Raw genomic sequence first — 22128 nt, 5'->3', positions numbered from 1 at the left:
AGTTTAAATATGTGTTATGTGTTATAGGTTTCCTGGGTCATACAGGGGACCTATAGCCTGCAAGGAAGTGGTATGGGATTTTGCCAATGGTGGTTTGAATGTGGAAAAGCTTAAGAGGATCATCCAGTCTGACCAGCCTTGAGGTATATTTATTTTTGATGTAAATCAAGACGCCTCCATCATTAGTCCCTGCATGTGTAGTAGCTGGTCTAAATGTGTAGAAGGCATTATAGCCTTGCACTGTTGAGGTGCTCTCCATGGATTCAAACCATATCTTAGTAACCACACAAATGTCAGAATTCTCTAGGGTGAGGAGAGCTTGTAGGAAGTGAAGTTTCTTGTTTAGACTCCTAGCATTGAGCAGTGACACCTTTAGATTTTCTTGGGTTTGATTTGCTATCTGTTTCAATGTCGGTAACATGGGGGTGGGGTGGTGTTAGGCCTATCTGGTGAAGATGCGGAGAGCCATCTTTGAATTTCCAACAACATGACTTGAGTTTTCTTTAAATGTATTTGTGGTTACTGCTGCTGCATCCCACAGCTGACCACAGCTGACCATCGTCTGCCATCAGTGGTTCTCATTCGACAGGTCTAGCAGGCTCCCCTAAGTTCCCTGGATTTACTCCGACCCCTGTTGGGACTGTTGACAAGATTAAGGCTTTTCAGTGCAGTGTTAGATTGCTGCCCGGAGGATTTATGCTTAAGCCCACCTAGTCCTTGCACCAGCCTTGGTAATGCCCCATAGGTGGGACATGAATTTTCGTGGTTTCTGCTAGGGAGATCCACTTGCACTGTGGGCCCCATACATACATCCCCTCCCTCTCTCCTCCCCTCTTACAGTAGGCACGACCATCCTCCTGTCAGCTACTAATTAAATCCGGGTCACCTACATCATAATCAGGGCTTTATACCTCTATGCCACAGCACTGGCAAATTAATTTTTATTTCTGTTTGCCCAAAGCAGCCGTACGTCATTATCTGACTCCTTTCCTAAGACAGCACTAAGCATTGTTTTCCCTGAAAGATCTGAAAGCCTAAGGGCCATGTCATCAGCACAGAGATGAGTGCTAATGTGGAATATAGTTAAGGTAAAAGTAATGTTCAAAAGCTGAAAAGATTAAATGGCGCAGTGGTGCAGCGGTGGCATTGTCGCCTCACAGCAAGAGGTTCTCTAGTTTGGTCCTCATCTGGGGTGCCTTCTGTCTGGAGTCTGCATGTCCTCCCTGTGTTCATGTAGGTTTCCTCCCACATTACAAAGACATGCATCTGGAGCCTTTCTCCTCGGGCCTCTGCTGAAAATTGGCTTTGTTCTAAGTCAGACTTTCCTGGTTAACAAATGTTAAATAAATAAATTAATTAATGGCCCAAGGATGCAGTTTGATATACCCTAATCTGAATCAGTAAGATATGAGAAAGACAGTGGTGTAGTTGAACGAAGAATGTACAGATCTTTAAATAATTTTAAAGCAATGCTTTTGAGACCATACTGCTCTGTTTCACTTAACAGCTTTGGTTGACATACCAAGTCATATGATTTCATTACTTCAGTGGAAACAGTTATTAGCTGACTGGTATTCATGACATTTTAAATACAGTTTGCCGGAATGGTGGGGAAGTATCTTTGCTTTGGCCCTACTTAAAAATCATGCTGTTTTTCTGACAGTGGCCCATATCAGTCTAGATGGAGATTTAACTAGGCAGTCAAAGCTTTTCCAGGATTTTAGATAATCATAAATACTCTGACACTGGCTTATATGCATCTGTTTAGTTCCTAGGACCTTGCTTGGGCAGTGGACGATGGTAAAGACAGATGTTTGATAAGGACTAAAGTGATGACAATGAAGGTATGACTGACAGGAAATTAGACAATGACCATCAGAGGCAGCCTTGTTCTAGGAAGGGATGTTCTTTAATCATCAGTTCAATTCGGCCTTCTCTATTCTCTGTCAGTAACCCATTGGTATGGACTCTGAATGTTATAGTTTAGAATAAACTATTTTCCAAGAGAGTTAAAGTCTTGCATGTGTTTGAATTGTCAGTTCTTTGAAGACACCAGACTTCATGGACTAGATTAAGTCTGCCTAGCTTACTAACAATACACTTTAGTTTTTTTATATTCATTAAGTTGCAGTTCAAAATGGTTTACCATCAAAATTGTGAGTGAAGGTTCGATGACCACGGGATGTCGAAATTTGGTTGGCTGAATCTGTGTTGTCGAACCTCCATTTGCACGAATCCTGGTTCAGTGAATGCCCTGTGCATTTGCACTCACGTGGTCGATCTTATGACAAAAGATTGCAGTACAGCACAGAACAGGACATTTCCCATTTTCTCCACTGTAGTGCAATCTCGGAGTTGGAATATATAATATGCAGGGGGTGTGGGGTGCAGGGGGGCTTCCCCCCTGCATAATAGTTAAGTCGCGTGATGTGTAGTGTCTGACTGCAGTCTATGCATGTAGAGAAAGGTCGAATTCACTTAAGGAAATGTGTTTGCAACATTCTGACCTTTTCAACATTCTGTTTCAAACGTGCATCGATATTTCAGGTAGGAATTTATTTTGAACATCAACTATTTTATAATAAACCATTCAAAATATTGACGTTTCAGAATTCAGGCAGTTCAAAATGCATACAGTTTAGAATGCAGACATAGACAAGTGAGTTTATATGAGTGTTGGTGGGTTAGGAAAAGAGTAACAGTTAGGTAAGGTGATAGCTTTTGTCTTGTGTGTTTGTTGGTGCTCGTTTTATATATCTAAGCCTGTCCTGAGTAGTGATAGTGTTACGGAAAGTGTTTTTCAAAGGTAAGGTGCAGGGTTAGGGTTAGCCTGAGGGTCAGCACCCATTACTAAGATGGTGTTGGGGGATGGAAAAACTCTTTCCATAACACTTCCACTATTCAGACAGTCATCCTATGATATTTTGAGGGTTTTTTTTTTTGCTGATTTTGTTTTAGTTTAGCTGATTTTGTGATTTATTTACTCTTGGGTTTGGGTATCTTTTGTTAGTATTGTGAGTTTTTTTTTTTGACGTGTCAATATTATGAATTGTTGGTATCTTGATCTGTTGCTGTTATGAACTGTTAGTACTTTGGTATTAGGGTACTTTTCCGTTATCGGGGCAACAGTTCTAATAGCATGCAATCATCGCACAGCTGTTAGCCGTGAGAAAGAGAAGTAACATGGCATGTCAGTGGAGTACACAAGCACAACATTTACCGTGCACATAATGTAGCTTTTTATTGGAAAAATAGAGAAGTTGGGGGAGAACTATTGCATAGAGTATATATTCTGGACCCTGACAGTAAGATGAATTACAGGCATGATATCCTGCCGAAAAAATCTTCATCACATGATGACGGATAAAGTTTACGACAAATCTCCTCCTACCAAACTATTTCCACAGTTCGCTCGTTTTGTCTCTCTCTCCAGTTTACACTCTTGCTTAATCTGTTCTTTCTTATACCAGTAGAATTTTTCCACAGCCTACATGTTGTTGGAGGATGATACTAACCCTTTCTCCTCCATATCTGTTAGAATGCACAGGTAGTGCTGACGGGTGTGAACATGTTCCTGAAAGGACCATTCTGCAGTGCACGCACAAAGTCAAAATGCATTCATCTGACGATAGCTGACATTTTAGCACGACACTCCCTAACAGGGGAAGATCACTAATTCTCTCCATCTTGCATGAAGGGTCTTAATTTTTAGCACGACTGAAATGTTTCAGGTGCACACAAATCATCCAATGGCAGTTAATACCTTTCTCAGGGCTAACAGCTGTGCGATCATTGCGCGTTACAGCTGTTGCCCCAATAACGAAAAAGTACCGGTATCAGTATTTTGAGTGTCTGCATTATTCAAACTGTCGGTATTGTGATATGTATTCGTTCAGTGAGAGCTCCCTATAGTCAACCACAAAACCAGTTACTGATTGTTATATTTCTTGACAGCTGGCCATTAGGACAGGTGAACTAGAGGGCAGCCTAGAATGCCATTTGGCTTTGCACTGCAGAAATCAACCCGCCTGGCTGCAGAACTCTTATAGGTTCATAGGTTCATAGGTAGGTACTAGGCTATCAGCCCAAGGGCCTATGTAAGCCTAGCCAACAAGGTTCTTAGCTGCTTCACTGCAGTAGCCTCTGTTCTAGTCTTCTATGGACAGTGATTGCTTCGATTTCCACTCACTTATTGGTTCAGTAGCATTGTGGCTGTGAAGCAGTTACTGGTGGAGTCTGCCCATTGCCCCCGTTATTCACTGGCAGTCACAGATCACAATTAAACCATTTGCATCACCAGATATGGGCACTTTCACAATGCAAGAGTCAAATAACTGGTGATGTTCTTTTAAAGAGCACGTGTAGCTATCTAAAGTACTATTTGATGTAATATTAGCAGTTTAAACTGGTCTCATTTGAGGAAGTGCTCATTTTTAATAGTTTGGCTAGTAAACTGATTCTTATTTGTGTTATTTGTGTAATTTGGGGGGGCTTTTACACCATAGTGCCAAATAAGTGACATACACACTACACTCCTATAAATTTATACCAACACCTTTATTGTTAAAGCTATACAAAACATGCAAATAAACCAGCAAAGCATCACTGCTATAAACATTTCTGCGTCGGTGCATATCTGAAAGTAAATGAACTTTGCACAGAGTTTGTATGAGGAACCAATTTTTAGCACACTGCCAGCACAGAGAAGCAGTTCTGCATAGGTAAAATGTAGGTGCTGTGTTTTTTTTTGAAACCCTGGTATCATTTTCGGAGTACTCTGCTATAATTTTGAAGGTCAAAAGGTCGAGACATTTTCCTGATTGCTTATAGTCTGCTTTTTGTTTTATAGACACCCTTCAACTCCTATAGGACACAGTACAAGAAGGAATGATTGCTGATGTGTAAACTCTTTACTAGCCTTTCCTTCAGTCCAAAGATAATGCATCATCCGATAATAGTTCTCAGCTGCTTCACTTTTAGCAGAGTTGTATTTTTTAGCAGGTTTTTCACTGTTTATTTAGTGAGCAGCAAAGCAAACATCTCTGAATCACTCCATGAGAGGGTTCATTCTGCTCGGTCACAAAGCAAACATCTCTGAATCACTCCATGTGAGGGTTCATTCTGCTCGGTCACAAAGCAAACATCTCTGAATCACTCCATGTGAGGGTTCATTCTGCTCGGTCATCACAGTACTGTAGCTGTTATAGACCATGAGAAACAGTGATGTTTCATTAGCCCTATACATTCCAGCACTGCAAATTTACATAGGAGATGTGGCTACTGCCTCTCATTAAGCTGAATTTATAAAGCTTTGACATAAACAAGACAGTGATTAAGGCTTAATTTCAGTATTTTAAAATATGATCACTAAACAATGAACAAAAAAAAAATGATCTAAATGTTGCCTTCTGGTACATTACAGATGAATTGTTTTAGTGGGTGGTTACCCACCACTAATAAGGTCCACCTTTAATGCCATTATTCTCTCTTCTAGGTCATCTGGGGTGAATAAAAGGGTAAATGATGGTTCTACTGAGTCCATTAAACTGGTTTCCTTTTCATTTTCACAACACCTTTATTTAGATGACAAAGACTTTCCATACACCCTGTACTCATTCATGTTTGGTGTACTTTTGTTATATGTCCTGGTGCCAGTTCACTGTATACTTAACTACTAGAGTATAATCCGATGACCATTCCCATCAAAATACTGGTGAGGCAGCCTACCACCACACCTTACAAATCAACATGCATACATATTTAAAATCTACATCAATTAACAGTTGTTGATAAGTCTCATAGCAATAGCATTACATTAGTTTGTGGCTATCCATTTACAAAAGTTTAATATTGAAACCTGTCATTCTCCTGTTCAAGCTTACCGTCCTTATAGTTTATCCACTTACATATGAAGAACCTCATTTCCATATACCACCTTCCCATATTGTACCATAACTAACCATATTATTTATGGTACAATTATCATCCCTTTTGAAGAGAATGATGTCCCCACAAATGATCACATTGATAATAAGGCACTAAGCATGCAATCAGTCGTGAGGGACTTGGGAACCCAGACTGATAGCAAACTGACTTTTGACCACCATATTACCTCCGCTGTAACAAAAGTTTCTACATGGCTCACTGCATTAGTAAGGGTATCTCATCCAGGGACATGGTGGTCATAACATCCCTGTATTCTTCCCTTATAAAACTGATTATTGAATACAATGCCCCTTTCATCACAAAGCACATGCAGCAGCTGCCACAGAATCCATGGCCCCAAACATCTACTCTACACAGATAGGCTAAAAGCCCTATCCCTCTATTCAGTCTCCTATAGAATCCTCAGAGGTGACCTCTGTCTGGCATACAAAGCAATCTCAGACCCCGCCCTGATGGGACTGCTGCATATCCGCATGTAAAGCTCCACTCGAGTAATGCCCACGCGAGACCTCAACCTGGTCTATGACATCAATTGGACTTCTTGGCGGGATAGATTTGTGTTCCAGAGACTTCCCCTTTTGTGGAACAGACCCCTTCTCCATGTAAAGCAGAGTACCTTATTAAACCTTTTTAAGCATAACCGGGATAACTGGATCGGAAACAGAAAATACACCCCTGAGATTCCAGCTATGTCCCTGCTGGACAGTGGCATAAGGTGATGACTTGTTGGAATATGGGCTAAATTCTTGGCTAGGCTTGTAAGGGCCTCAGGATCAATAGCCTAGTAACTTCCTATGATCTATGTTCATATACCACCTTCCCATATTTTACCATAACTAACCATGTTCATATACCACCTTCGTATCTTGTACCATAACTAAAAATGTTCATATATCACCTTCCCATATTGTACCATAATTAACCATGTTCATATACCACCTTCCCATATGGAACCATAACTAACCATGTTCATATACCACCTTTCCATATTGTACCGTAACTAACCATGTTCATATACCACCTTCCTATATTGTAACATAACTAATCATGTTCATATACCACCTTCCTATATTGTACCATAACTAACCGTGTTCATATACTACCTTCCCATATTGTACCATAACTAACCATGTTCATATACCACCTTCCCATATTGTACCATAATTAACCATGTTCATATATCACCTTCCCATACTGTACCATAACTAACCATGTTCATATACCACCTTTGTATATTGTATCATAACTAACCATGTTCATATACCACCTTCCCGTATTGTATGACAACTAAGCATGTTCATATACCACCTTCCCATATTATACTATAACTAACCATGTACATATACCACCTTCCCATATTGTAACATAACTAACCATGTTCATATACCACCTTCCCATATTGTACTATAACTAACCAAGTACATATACCACCTTGCCATATTGTACCATAACTAACCATGTTCCTATACCAACTTCCCATATTGTACCATAATTAACCATGTTCATATACCCCCTTCCCATATTGTAACATAACTAACCATTTTCGTATACCACCTTCCCATATTGTACCATAACTAACCGTGTTCATATACTACCTTCCCATATTGTACCATAACTAACCATGTTCATATACCACTTTCCCATATTGTACCATAATTAACCATGTTCATATATCACCTTCCCATATTGTACTATAACTAACCATGTTCATATACTACCTTTGTATATTGTACCATAATGAACCATGTTCATATACCACCTTCCCATACTGTACCACAACTAACCATGTTCATATACCACCTTCCCATATTGTAACACAACTAACCATGTTTATATACCACCTTTGTATATTGTATCATAACTAACCATGTTCATATACCACCTTCCCGTATTGTATGACAACTAAGCATGTTCATATACCACCTTCCCATATTGTACTATAACTAACTATATATATATATATATATATATATATATGTGTGTATATATATATATATATATATATATATATATATGTGTGTGTGTATATATATATATATATATATATATATATACCACCTTCCCATATTGTAGCACAACTAACCATGTTCATATACCACCTTCCCATATTGTACCATAACTAACCATGTTCATATACCACCTTGCCATATTGTACCATAACTAACCATGTTCCTATACCAACTTCCCATATTGTACCATAATTAACCATGTTCATATACCCCCTTCCCATATTGTACCATAACTAACCATGTTCATATACCACTTTCCCGTGTTGTACCATAATTAACCATGTTCATATATCACCTTGCCATATTGTACCATAACTAACCATGTTCATATACCACCTTTGTATATTGTACCACAATGAACCATGTTCATATACCACCTTCCCATACTGTACCACAACTAACGATGTTCATATATCACCTTCACATATTGTACTATAACTAACCATGTTCATATACCATCTTCCCATATTGTAACATAACTAACCATGTTCATATACCACCTTCCCATATTGTACCATAACTAACCATGTTCATATACTACCTTGTCATATTGTACCTTAACTAACCATGTTCATATACCACCTTCCCATATTGTACCATAACTAACCATGCACCTATATCACATTCTGATATTGTACCTTAACTAATCATGTTTATATACTACCTTCCCATATTGTGCCATAACTAACAATGTTCATATACCACCTTTGTATATTGTACCATAACTAACCATGTTGATATTCCACCTCCCCATACTGTACCACAACCAACCATGTTCATATACCAGCTTCCCATATTGTAACATAACTAACCATGTTCATATACCACCTTCCCATATTGTACCATAACTAACCATGTTCATATACCACCTTTGCATATTGTACCATAACTAACCATGTTCATATACCACCTTCCCATACTGTACCACAACTAACCATGTTCATATACCACCTTGCCATATTGTACCATAACTAACCATGTTCATATACCACCTTTCCATATTGTACCATAACTAACCATGTTCATATACTACCTTCCCATATTGTACCATAACTAACCATGTTCATATACCACTTTCCCGTGTTGTACCATAATTAACCATGTTCATATATCACCTTGCCATATTGTACCATAACTAACCATGTTCATATACCACCTTCCCATATTGTACCATAACTAACCATGTTCATATACCACCTTTGCATATTGTACCATAACTAACCATGTTCATATACCACCTTCCCATACTGTACCACAACTAACCATGTTCATATACCACCTTGCCATATTGTACCATAACTAACCATGTTCATATACCACCTTCCCATATTGTAACATAACTAACCATGTTTATATACCACCTTCCCATATGGTACCATAAATAACCATGTTCATATACCACCTTCTCATATTGTATCATAACTAACCATGTTCATATACCACCTTCCCATATTGTACCATAACTAACCATGTTCATATACCACCTTCTCATATTGTACCATAACTAACCATGTTCATATACCACCTTCCCATATTGTACCATAAATAACCATGTTCATATACCACCTTTCTTTATTGTACCATAACTAACCACATTCATATACCATCTAACCATAGTGTACTATAACTAACCATATTCATATACCACTTTCCCATATTGTACCATAAGTAACTACTTCAAACTACTTATAACCCTCTATAGAAAAATTACCCCATGTATCCAAATTTATACATACCCCCGCTGAATATTTCCAGACAGCTTTCAGATCTTTCTTTATTTTATTGTATATATAACTTTAATTACTATGTCTGATAGAGGTGACATCCTTGAAGTGCTTACCATACCTACTGCAATATTATTATTGGTTAAACTGATACCTATGAAATTCCAGTTCTTGAAAAGCTCACTATGTCCCAAACGCTCCATTTTTAAAATACATGTTGATCTAATTTTTTATTCCTCCCTTTCAGTTCAAGATTTCTTATCCCTGCCATTATATCCTTTACTTCCTACATATTTGGGTTTTCCTTATTTTCAGCTTCCTAGTAATTAACATTTTAGCCAAAATGGTGAGTATGAAGATTAGGGATTTAATATGGCCCGATCTTCCTCCAACCAAGCAATAATAGTTGTCTGATAATAACACCTTCCCATTACTTTCTGTTTTCGTTACCTTTCCAAACTGTTTGTTTTATAATAGGATAGGGTCTCACAGTCCTGAAAGACGTTTCCAAATGTCAAGCCAGTATCGCATCTCAAACACACACTGCTGACATACACATACATTTTACTAAGATTCTCGTGTGTGCAAAAATAGCAGTGGAGACACTTCCAGGCAAAAATTCAAAAATATTCAGACTTAGTAGTCTACCTGGAAACAAGGCATATTTTCTTCCAGTCCACTACCATTAAAGGCTTTCCAAGTCTACTTTCCTAACTGTGGCATATTTATTTTTATAACAGCTTTTTAAATCTATTAATGCCTATAACTTCTAGAAATTATTCTATGTTTAATTGCACCAGTTGTCTTCAACTCCATTACCATTTCTGCTGCATAGGGTTTCCCTTGAAAAAGATCAATATTTCATATAATTTCCTTTAATTTTTGTGTCACCCATCTAGTTTAATTGCTCATTTCCCCATATAAAATATAATTCTCCTGACTTCTTCCCATGTCTTTAGTCTAATAACCTGATGTCTGGGATGGCTGAATATCTTTTGCTAAGTGTACGAGATAAAGTGCGAATAGTACTATTGAAAGAGGACGACCCCATCAGGTTTCTCTGCTTAGCTCAATTGGATGTGATGGCATACCATTAAGTTTTGCCATGGCAGTGGATCCTCATCTATATTTTAAAAAATATGCTTGTTCATTGCTCTAGGAAGCCATGATTTCTTAATATATTTTCTAGGAACCTCCAGATGACTCAAATGCTTTCTCTGTGTCCAGATACATTAGCAACAATGGATTCCCTTTTCTCTCAGCATCTTTTTACATTATCCAGGTTCTATGGGTGTCATTGCATGTTTATCACCATCTATGAGCCCACATTGATCCTGACCAATGATTCTCCTATGTATCGTAACCAGTCTCCTAGTCAGATGTTAAATGATTCTCCTATGTATCATAACCAGTCTCCTAGTCAGACGTTAAATAATTCTCCTACGTATCATAACCAGTCTCCTAGTCAGACGTTAAATGATTCTCCTACATATCATAACCAGTCTCCTAGTCAGACATTAAATGATTCTCCTACGTATCGTAACCAGTCTCCTAGTCAGAAGTTAAATGATTCTCCTACGTATCGTAACCAGTCTCCTAGTCAGACGTTAAATGATTCTCCTACGTATCGTAACCAGTCTCCTAGTCAGAAGTTAAATGATTCTCCTATGTATCTTAACCAGTCTCCTAGTCAGACGTTAAATGATTCTCCTACGTATAGTAACCAGTCTCCTAGTCAGACATTAAATGATTCTCCTATGTATAGTAACCAGTCTCCTAGTCAGATGTTAAATGATTCTCCTACGTATCGTAACCAGTCTCCTAGTCAGATGTTAAATGATTCTCCTACGTATCGTAACCAGTCTCCTAGTCAGATGTTAAATGATTCTCCTACATATAGTAACCAGTCTCCTAGTCAGAAGTTAAATGATTCTCCTACGTATCATAACCAGTCTCCTAGTCAGACGTTAAATGATTCTCCTACATATTGTAACCAGTCTCCTAGTCAGAAGTTAAATGATTCTCCTACGTATTGTAACCAGTCTCATAGTCAGACGTTAAATGATTCTTCTACGTATCGTAACCAGTCTCCTAGTCAGACGTTAAATGATTCTCCTACGTATCGTAACCAGTCTCCTAGTCAGATGTTAAATGATTCTCCTACATATTGTAACCAGTCTCCTAGTCAGAAGTTAAATGATTCTCCTACGTATCGTAACCAGTCTCATAGTCAGACGTTAAATGATTCTTCTACGTATCGTAACCAGTCTCCTAGTCAGACATTAAATGATTCTCCTACGTATCGTAACCAGTCTCCTAGTCAGAAGTTATTGCCATGCTATAAAATTGAGATGGGTCTATAGGATCTTGGTAGTGTCTGATCTCTCCCTTCTTTAGGATGTATTACTACTACTTCCTGTTTCCAGGAGGTGGGGATTGGCCCATTCTGTAGTGTACCATTAAATAATTTAAGCCAAATTAAGCACATCTCCTCTATATTTTGTTTACATATTTCAATATTGCTTGTATGTTCAGCCATCGAATGCAAATTGCATCGAACAGCTATTCCACAAACATTAAACATCAAACGTTACTTACACTGAACAGGCATATCTCCGACAATAAAATCATCGAATGGCCATAGCTGACCAACATAATGGAATCAAAACATGTTACTTACTTACCGATAACTTAACTATAAGAAAACCTGCTCTTTCCCCAATTTAGTGCCACCTCGAAGTTGGTATGTATAATTAGCAGGGGGTGTGGGGAACACAGCCCCTCACATAAGTAGTGTCTGCTGTTCACTGAATCCTCCTGTTGTGTGGGGCTGTGCCATCAGGATTTTCTTCATACAACTGTTGGCTTTCATATGAGGCTATGTAGTTCTGTCTGTGCTACCTGAATGATGAAGCATTTAGAGAAATATGAAAATTATTAGAATACAAATAAACAGCATACAAATAATATCCAATATCTCTTTAGCTGCGTTAGACAAAGGTCAAATATCAATACAATTGTATTTGCCTTCATGTATGCTTTAAGATGAAATAGTCTGATATGTTGTATTTAGCATGGTTTTGGAATTATTAATGCAAATATGAATACTGGTCAGAGCTTCTGAGGAATTGAGGCAGCTTATAGAGAGAGAGACAAGTGAGGAAATGCTAGGGCAAGAGAAGGGATTATTCAAAAAATAGTATGGATAATGAGAAGTTGGATAAATAAGGGTTGGTTAGGAAACTTTAGCCAGCTGAGTGTCTGGAGAGCGTGACAGTGGTGTGATCTTGAGTGCAGACTGGCTGTAAATCTAGCAACTTTGTTGTAGGTGGTTTCAAGTTTGTAAAGCAGTGAAGACTGTAGGTTTGTTGAGAGCTGTAAAGGAAGTTGGGGAGAAGGTAAGCCTGGAATAGTGAGATCCTGGAGTTGAGTATGAAGAACCTTTTGTTTCTATAGAGCAAACCTAGATTTTGGTGGGTTTTCCCGATGCAGTTAAGTACATGAAGATCAAATTTTAGTTGATCGTCCACTATTACTCCAAGCAGTTTAGTGTGTGATTCAGCCATGATCAAAGTGTTGTTGAGGGAAGAGATGGTGAATGAGGATTTAAGATGGGAAAGGGATTTTGGGAGGAAGAGAAGATGTTTTGTCTTTTTAGGGTTTAGTAGGAGTTGGTTGTTAGTGAGCCATGTTTCAGTGAGGTTGAAAGATGTTTGTGCCAGGGTTAGCAGGTCATTGGGGCTATCAGCGATAGAAATGATGGTGGAGTTATCTGCGTACTGCTTGAGGGAAGACAGAGGACAGGATGTGTGAGGTTGGTTAGTAAAAATGTTAAAAAGGAGGGGGCCTAAAGTAAAGCCTTGAGGGACACCCATTTTGATGAGGTGAAAAGGAGAAAGAGCAGAGAGCCATTTTACAGATTGCAGTCTGTCTGTGAGGTACCTACTGAACCAGGGGATAGCTGCTGAGGAGAGGTTGAGTTGAGAGAATTTAGAGAGGAGGATGGGGTGAGAGACAGTGTCAAAGGCTTTGGAGAGATCTAAAAAGATGCAGGACACTCGTTTATCATTGTCTCTAGCTATGGAGACGGAGTTAGAAAAGGAAATAAGTGCAGTTGTGGTGCTGTGGTGGAGGTGGAAGCCATGTTGAGTAGGGGTGATTAAGTTTTCACAAGTAAGATAAGCTGAGATTTGTTTATAAACACAGTGCCCACGAATTTTGGAGAGGAGAGAGTATGGCAATAAGTCAATAATTAGAGAGCTCAACAGAATTTCCACCTTTGTGGACTGGTATAGTGTGGAACTTTTTCCAGAGGACAGGAACAGTGGATTTACTAATTGTGTGGTTTATGAGGATGGAAACAAGCTATACTATGGTGTCAACAGCAGCTTTTAGGAAGAGAGGCGGAAGGATGTCAGCTGAAGGGGAACCTGGATTAAGTCTGATAAGAAGTTTAGTGAGGTGGGTTTTAGTGAGAAAGAACTGTTTTGCAGTCGGGGGTGGTAGAGGGTGTGGGGCTGGTTGGGTGGACAGTTTGCATAAGTTTGCTGATGGTATCTATGAAGTATGAATTGAAAATTGAAGCAGTTTTAAGGGGTGTGTTATTGGGGCAGGGGTTGGGAGTTGAAGGATTTCCTGAGTGGAGAATTTTGTTGACAGCATTCCAAAAGGTTTTAGGGTTCCTGGGTTCAGTATCTTGGGGTGAGAGGTAGTAGTTCTTCTTGTCAGAGTTTGTGTGTTTTTTGGTTAAATTACAGAGTTCACTATATTGTTGGTAGTTTGTGTGTGATTTGGTCTTAGTCCAGAGTTTCCAGGTGCAATCTCTGTTATGGATAAGAGACTGAGTAGAGTTTGAGAGCCAAAGGGAAAACTGTGATTTGACTCTGACAGTTCTGGGAGGGGGAATTCAATATTTCCTCCTATGTTTGCCATTAGGACATGTATGAGCTCTCCCTCACCTTTGAGTGAATGTTTAAGAGCATATGTTTCTGTGCAGCTTATCTTTATATTTACTGCTATCTACCACCATGAAAATGACCAGCCTGTCATAACAGGACATTCAAGTACCAAGTAGCCCAACTAGTTTACTTAGTAGATCATGAGACTTTTAATCTCAGGGTCATGGGTTTGAGTCCCATGTTAGGCGAGTAACTAGCCATGCTGGGTAAAGCTTAGAATAAACTCTTTCAGAAATTAAGAAACCCAAAATTCAGGGCATTTGACCTTTCTGTGTCATTATGTATGCTAGCTGGTTCAGAGAGTTAAGGCTGTGAGCTGTAGTTGTTGTGGTAAAAAGGTTTCACTCCCAGAGTCCTCATTTCTGTAATGTGTAACTTGAGAAAGCCATTTAATCAGCTACTGAATCACCCCGACAAAGGACTGTATGTCCAGTGGGCCTATCTCCTTAACAAATGGCTATCATTATTGTTATTATTATTGTTATTATTATTATTGTTATTATTATTACTATTGTTATTATAATAATTATTATTATTATTATTGTTGTTATTATTATTGTTATTATTATTACTATTGTTATTATAATTATTATTGTTATTATTATTGTTGTTATTATTATTATTGTTGTTATTATTATTATTGTTATTATTATTATTATCATTATTATTATTACTATTATTACTATTATTACTAGTACCCCCCAGTGAATTTCTATAACTGTGCCACTTGTCACTACTCATAATTCCACTAACCAGCCGTTTAATCATGTTGAGTTCCCTCAAGTCAAGTTCCATCCACCTTAACATTAAGGCACTTAAAGCCACAAGTCTCATAGGCCACACATAGGTTCATAGGTAGGTACTAGGCTATCGGCCCAAGGGCCTACGTAAGCCTAGCCAACAAGGTTCCCTGGCTTACACCACCCAAGAGAGTTATTTTCCTGTGCCACTGTCGAGCAGAGACACAGAAGTGATCCCCGGGGTGTATTTCCTATTTCCCATCCACTCATCAAGATTTTTCTTGAAGAGTGCTAATGAAAAACTTTGCTTGACATAGATGGGTAGCCTGTTCCAGAGTATGGGAAGTCTCTGGGATAGGAATCTATCCCTCCAGCATGTCCTGTTTATTGTGGTGACAAGGTTTAGCTCGGAGATATTGGGATTTCTTTAGGTGTAGCATGTCCAGCAGCTCTGGGTTTGACATAGCTTTATATGTTAGGCAGAGATCACCTCGGAGTAGGCGATATGCTACGGAGTAAAGCTGGAGTTTTTTGAGACGGTCAGTGTAGGGCATTTGTTTGAGTCCAGTAATCCTCTTTGTGAGGTACTTCTGTGGCCTTTCCAGATGCTGCAGATGTCTTGTGAGGTACATTCCAAAAGGGGCGTTGTACTATATAATGGGTCTAATGACTGTTGAGTAGAGGGGAACGATGACCTCTTTTTTCCTGGATGAGAACCCTTTTATGATGAGGTGTGCCACGTAGAAAGACTTCCTGACTACTGTGGCGATGTGACTATCAAAGGAGAGACTACTGTCCACCTGGGTCCCAAGGTCTCTTATCACGCATTCGGTGTTAAGTAGATTGCTGCCTATGTGGTAGTTCATGGTTACAGAGTTTTTACCAAAGGGGATGACACTGCACTTTTTGGCATTGAGCTTGAGGCCATGGCTCTGACACCAGGCATCTGTCTCAGAGATGCCCTTCTGTAGGATGTTCACATCATTTGGGGACTTGACTATGGCTCCTAGTTTGCAGTCATTTGCGAACTTCATTAGCCAGAGGCCTTCTGTGTTAGCCTGTACTTCAGAGAAGTAGATACCAAACAGGAGCGGCCCCAGGACAGAACCCTGTGGTACTCCACTTGTCACTGGTTTGAGGTCAGATTTGGAGTCTGCAGCTTTTACAGTGTGGGTTCTGTCAGTGAGCCAGTTGGCAACTCATCTTGTGACATAGGGATTTATGCCTAGTTTATTGAGTTTAGCTATAATTCTAGAATGGGGGATGGTGACATGTCATGATATGCATTGCTGTCACATTTTAACTGGGCTAGTCTTTTATATCAACTATGCTAGTATTTCCTGTTCACATTATGAGACCATCACTGATGCACTTAATTGTTTTTTTACTTACAAGCACCTATAAATATAGTTTAAAATTTAGTTAGATCAGAAAAAAGAAAAGATTTTAATAGGTATTATACAATATTCACCTAATATCTCATAAAAACCCAGTGTGACTTAACATTCTAAAAACCCAGAAAGGCTGCCATAATCTAGTTTATGACTTTATAACAAAGAATATATGTTAACAGAAGTTAATATCCTGTAACAGTTTTGATGCGGAATACACGTTTGCAGTAATAAGCACAAAAATGCTTCTGTATAGTTTATATTGGGGTAAATCAAGTGTCCATACTTACTTGTTTCAAATGGCTTACAATACTCAAGCCTTCTTTCACGTCTTTTCCCTGGGTTTGTATCTTGTGCAGTTCATCAGCTGGTCTACAGACTTCTTACTCAGTTTCCTGCATTCTTTTATCCATATTAGCAGTATAATTTATTAATGTAGTGGATGCCTTTAGTATTTCACAGAGAATTAAGTCGATTTTGCTCTTCATGATTGTCTCGGATTATTCCTGTGCCATATGGAGTTGGGTCTTCCTTCCCACCAGATCATCTTGTTAGTCCTGTGAAATATTAAGGATGATGTTTTCTGTTGTTTTGTTCCTTTCTAGCTATTTTTTCCTCACAGAAGTACTCCTTGTATTCATTCATGCAGAACTTAGGGTGTGATATATGCCTTAAAATATTTACTGACTTTTAAATGGAGTGTATTCTTTGACCCAGGAGAGGACCATCAGAGTGCTGTTTAAATCACCTCTGTGATACTACGAGGCCATGGACTGTTCTTCTTTTTTACTTTTTTTTTTGCTGCACATAGCTCTTCCTAGCACAGTTTGGCATGTCCTGGTGCATAATACTGAAAGAAAAATGTTGCAAGCATATTCACTGGAGAAGTTCTGCAGACCTCCCATTCATGTGCAACATTCCAATGTTGCCAGAATTTGCAGTCAGGATTAGCTGTGCCCTGAGGACGTCATCCCCAGGATGAGAGGAATTGTCTTCAAGATGATCCTTTGGCCTTCCCAACTAACCTCTGAATCTCAGGGTTTAGTTCCATGCTTATGACACCAGGCCTGCCCAGGGGTAATACACTGCTGCTCAGCAGACTTGTATTATTAAGCACAGATACACTGAACATGAAGGTGAAAGTCAGTATGGTTGGTAATTAAAGGGCTCTCATGGTGCCATCTTCTTTTCACAAATGTAGAACAATGATATCCAAACTGTAAGGTCATCTTATGAAAATGACTCAGAAATTTGCATGCACTTATTAAGATAAAGAAAAATAAGTGCTGCTACCGTCTGAAGGTTGTAATTCCCAATGAGAAAAGTATCAAAACCAAAACTGGACACAACCACCATGATGTTATAAAACCAGTATTTAATGTCGAAGTAAAACAAAGTGAGATAAAATAAGCGCTTTCACATGCTACACAGGCATGCTTCTTCAGATTTCACAAACACATTTTCAAACCGTTCTTAAGTACTAACTGCACAACCAAATAAATGAATAATGGATTCAATAATTGAATTCAATAATTGATTGATTGAGCAAACAATATTTTAAGGCAACCAGCTCCTAGCTGAAAGCTAGATATAAAGTAAATCATATATAATGAAATGTGTGTATGTGTATCCTGAATACAAAAAATACAATAAAATAAGTAATATAAAGTGATGATTAACTAACTAAAAATTAATAGTTTAAACAAAACAATTTGCAACATCATATTACACAATCCGATATAAAAAATATAAAATATAAAATATATCAAAACACTATTTACTAAAATGCGTGTACTGAACGAACATCTAAACCCAGGGTATACATTTGGGTCCTTAGGCATGTCCAGCACTTATAATTCATTACCTCTTAAAACATTAATGGAAGAAATATTAATAATATATATAATATATAATATAAAAATACAATATAGAGATATATAAATATATATGGTTGAATCCAAAAATACATCTAAATACGTGCATCCAGTATTGGTTTAATGCTAATAGACTGATTGAGCCCTGGTTCTACATGTGCTCTCATTCTAAAGATCCATTCAAGCTCAACTGATTCTAAGTGGTTCAGGTTACTACCCCCTCGTTTATTCTGCAATATCATCTGTAACACCCTGAACCTAAAAGTATGACCTACATTTGAATTAACATGTCTGGCCAACGCGTTCTGGTTGTTCATTTTCCTGATATCGTATATATGATTATATATTCTGTCTTTTAACCTCCTCGCTGTCATGCCCACATAAAACCCTGTACATTTTGTGCATGTAGCTAGATAAATTAAATTCTTACTATCGCATGTAGCATAAAACTTAGGTTTAAACTCAAACATCATGGTAGGGTGAACAAAATGTTGTTCGAATGTTATATATCTACACATGTTACATCTCATACAGCAAAAAGTACCCATTTTATTTATACTTAATCTATTGAGTCTATCTTTTGTGTGTTCCTTACATAATAGCCTCTTTAAATTCTTACTATTTCTATAGTTGAATCTTGGTTTATGTCCCACTATATTCAACGTTTTAGCATCTATGGTGAGTACACTCCAATGTTTGCTTATTATGTCCACCACTTTCCTATTGTCATTAGTATATCTTGTAATAAACGGGGTTATAATATCATAACTCCCTCTTGATCTATTATTTACATGATTCATGGTGATTTTGGTATTCTCATTTATATTATCCATAATGGAGCATCTAACTTTATTTATCATAGAATCATTATACCCCCTGTCTAAAAACAGGGTGTGTAGATCATCAAGCTGTCTCTGTAAGTCAGGATTCTCTTTACATAACCTATATATTCTGACAAACTGTCCTTTTACCACATTGGGAAATACATGTCTAGGGTGCATGCTACTATAACATAAAAGTGTATTCCTCCAACAAGGTTTTCTGTATAGACTCGTGGAGAGACCACCATCCATCATCCTGGTTATTTTAACATCCAAGAAACATACTTCTCTTGCAGAGATTTCTGAGGTAAATCTCAAAAAATCAGTAGTCAACTCCAAGAAACTGATAAACTCTAAGAGATCCATCTCAGTTCCTTTCCAAAATAGTAGTATGTCATCAACAAATCTTTTATATAGTAGCACTTGTTGGTAGTATGTGCTACTAAATAAAAACTCCCTCTCCCAATAATGTACCACTAAGTTCGCATAAGAGTTGGCACAGGGGGTGCCCATTGCTACCCCCCACTTTTGTGCATAAAGTTTATCATGATATATAAACACATTATTGTTGAGGATGGTATCCAATAAAGTACATACCAATATCCCTTGTTCATTCGTTACCCCTTCTGTTATTGATAGCATACTCCTAACGGCTTCTGTGCCGTAGTCATTGGGGATTGCTGTAAATAAATTCCTTACATCTAAAGTTACCATTAAGTAAGAAGTATCTTTTAATTTATCCTTGATGGTTGATATATCATAGATTAGCTGGTAGCTATCTTTTAAGATGCTCAGAATATTATGAACAATAGGTCCTAGTACGCTCTCTAGGTATTGTGATATCCTTTCAGTCAACCAGCCCTCACCTGCTACAATAGGTCTCATGGGGAGGGGAAAAACATTTTTATGTATTTTGGGAAGGCCCTTAATACATGGTATTGTGGGAAATTCAACCAGAAAAAAATCATATAGCTTCTTGGTGACTTGCCTGCACATCAATAAATCATAAATATCATCATATACTTTGTTAATGATTTTCATGAGTGATCCAAAACCTATCTCTACATAAGTATTAATATCACATAGCAAAGTCAACATTGCACGGTCATAATCTACATCATCCATTACCACTATCCCTCCCCCCTTATCAGCAGGTTTTATTACTATGTCATTATTAGAAGTTAGGTTACTCAAAGAGCTTCTCTCTTCTTGGCTTAAATTAAAGTACATGCATCTAGGTCCTTGTTTAGAAAAATATGCATAGAAATCATTCTCACATAGATTAATATAACATTCAACATTAGTTGGTATTTGTGGACAAAAAGAACTTTTACGTTTAAAACGATCTATCAAACAATCATTATTATTTTTATTGTTAGTGTGCATTAACTTTAATGCCACTGAGCGACCAAAAAGTCTGAGATCGACTAAAAGTTCGCTGAGTTTACTTGCCTGAGAAGGAATAAAAGACAGTCCCTTATTTAAGAGGGAATAGTCAGCAGTAGTAAGTTCAAGTCGTGAAAAATTATAGACCAGCTGGTTCAACTTCGTAACTTTCGTCTCACGCTGAAGTTGTCCCCTGAAAACTTGCGTTTATGGCGACCACAACTGTATGATCTGTCCCTTTCTCTGTCGCGGAACTTCAGCGGTAATGGAAAAAAATCTTCCGGCTTCCTAAATGATACCTTCGGTCTTGCCCCTGGTCCTTCACTGTCTCTCGACTCCATTAGGGCCTCTTGGTTACAGGGAAGAGCAGAGGATGCAACATCATCACGTTGCTCTTTTGATGACGTAATCATGTCAATACTGTGTGAGCCTTTACTTTCCTTATTGCAAACAGCAGTTGAGACTGTTTCTGTTGTTATATCAAGTTCATAGACATATGCCTTTTCTTTATCTAAAGTTTGGGGAACATCATTATTGTCCGATATTTGCCCTGAACATGTTTTATAACATCATGGTGGTTGTGTCCAGTTTTGGTTTTGATGCACTTATTAAGCTAAGGAAAGTCCTGTTAAAACATGGTGAGCTGAGTCTAAGCTCGGTGTTACGGCCTCCTATGTGAGGATACACAACAGACTTGAATTTGAGGGTCGCTATGCCATCTGGAACAGAAAACAAGACAGTGAGTGGAATGCAGGTGGGAGAAGGAAAACCATGAGTACTGGGAGAGGGGCCTCTGGTTCGCAGGAGACACACTATGAATGATGGCCCTAGAGAACGGGAGATAAGACTCAGGTCTTGGCATATGTCTCCATTTCAGCAGGTAAGCTCTTCAGTAAATGAAGTAGATTTTGGGAGCACAGACTGCTTATTAGAAGCATTTATGCACCCTTTCCAGAGACAGTAATCACTTCTATGAATTTTACTCCAAGTGATTCTGCCATTCCCTTTTAGTATCCTGGAAAGATTCTGTCAGGATTAGGTACATTATTTTGCCAAAATCATAAATCCTGGATTCTGATGACAGATAAGAAGGCCCAAACATGCTTTCCATTTCTATACCTCATAAGCTAATAATTTATTTGTCTTTGTTAACTGGGAAAATCCAACTGGGCAGAGCCCATTTTCAGCAGAGGCACAGGGAGAAAAGCTCCATCACAGTGCATTTATATTAACATGCAAATTTCAGATAGTTCTCAGAAAAACAACAGTTACATTTCTC

At 38.2% G+C, this 22128-nt stretch overlaps 1 protein-coding gene across 1 annotated transcript in view; it reads left to right on the top strand.

Moving 5' to 3' along the window:
- The first annotated feature begins 2373 nt into the window (after positions 1-2373).
- RUFY2 (RUN and FYVE domain containing 2) overlaps positions 2374-22128 on the top strand; it is a 2497315-nt gene continuing 2477560 nt past the window's right edge. Inside the window, exon 1 of the mRNA XM_044055761.1 lies at positions 2374-2547. The gene's annotated coding sequence lies outside the window, so the exon portion shown is untranslated. The remainder of the gene's footprint in view (positions 2548-22128) is intronic.

The sequence above is a fragment of the Protopterus annectens genome, chromosome 14.part0 (genome assembly GCF_019279795.1).
Source record: "Protopterus annectens isolate FY-2018-M chromosome 14.part0, PAN1.0, whole genome shotgun sequence".
NCBI lineage: Eukaryota > Metazoa > Chordata > Ceratodontiformes > Protopteridae > Protopterus > Protopterus annectens.
The sequence above is the reverse complement of the archived record's forward strand: the minus strand, read 5'-3'. Positions and strand labels throughout refer to the sequence as shown.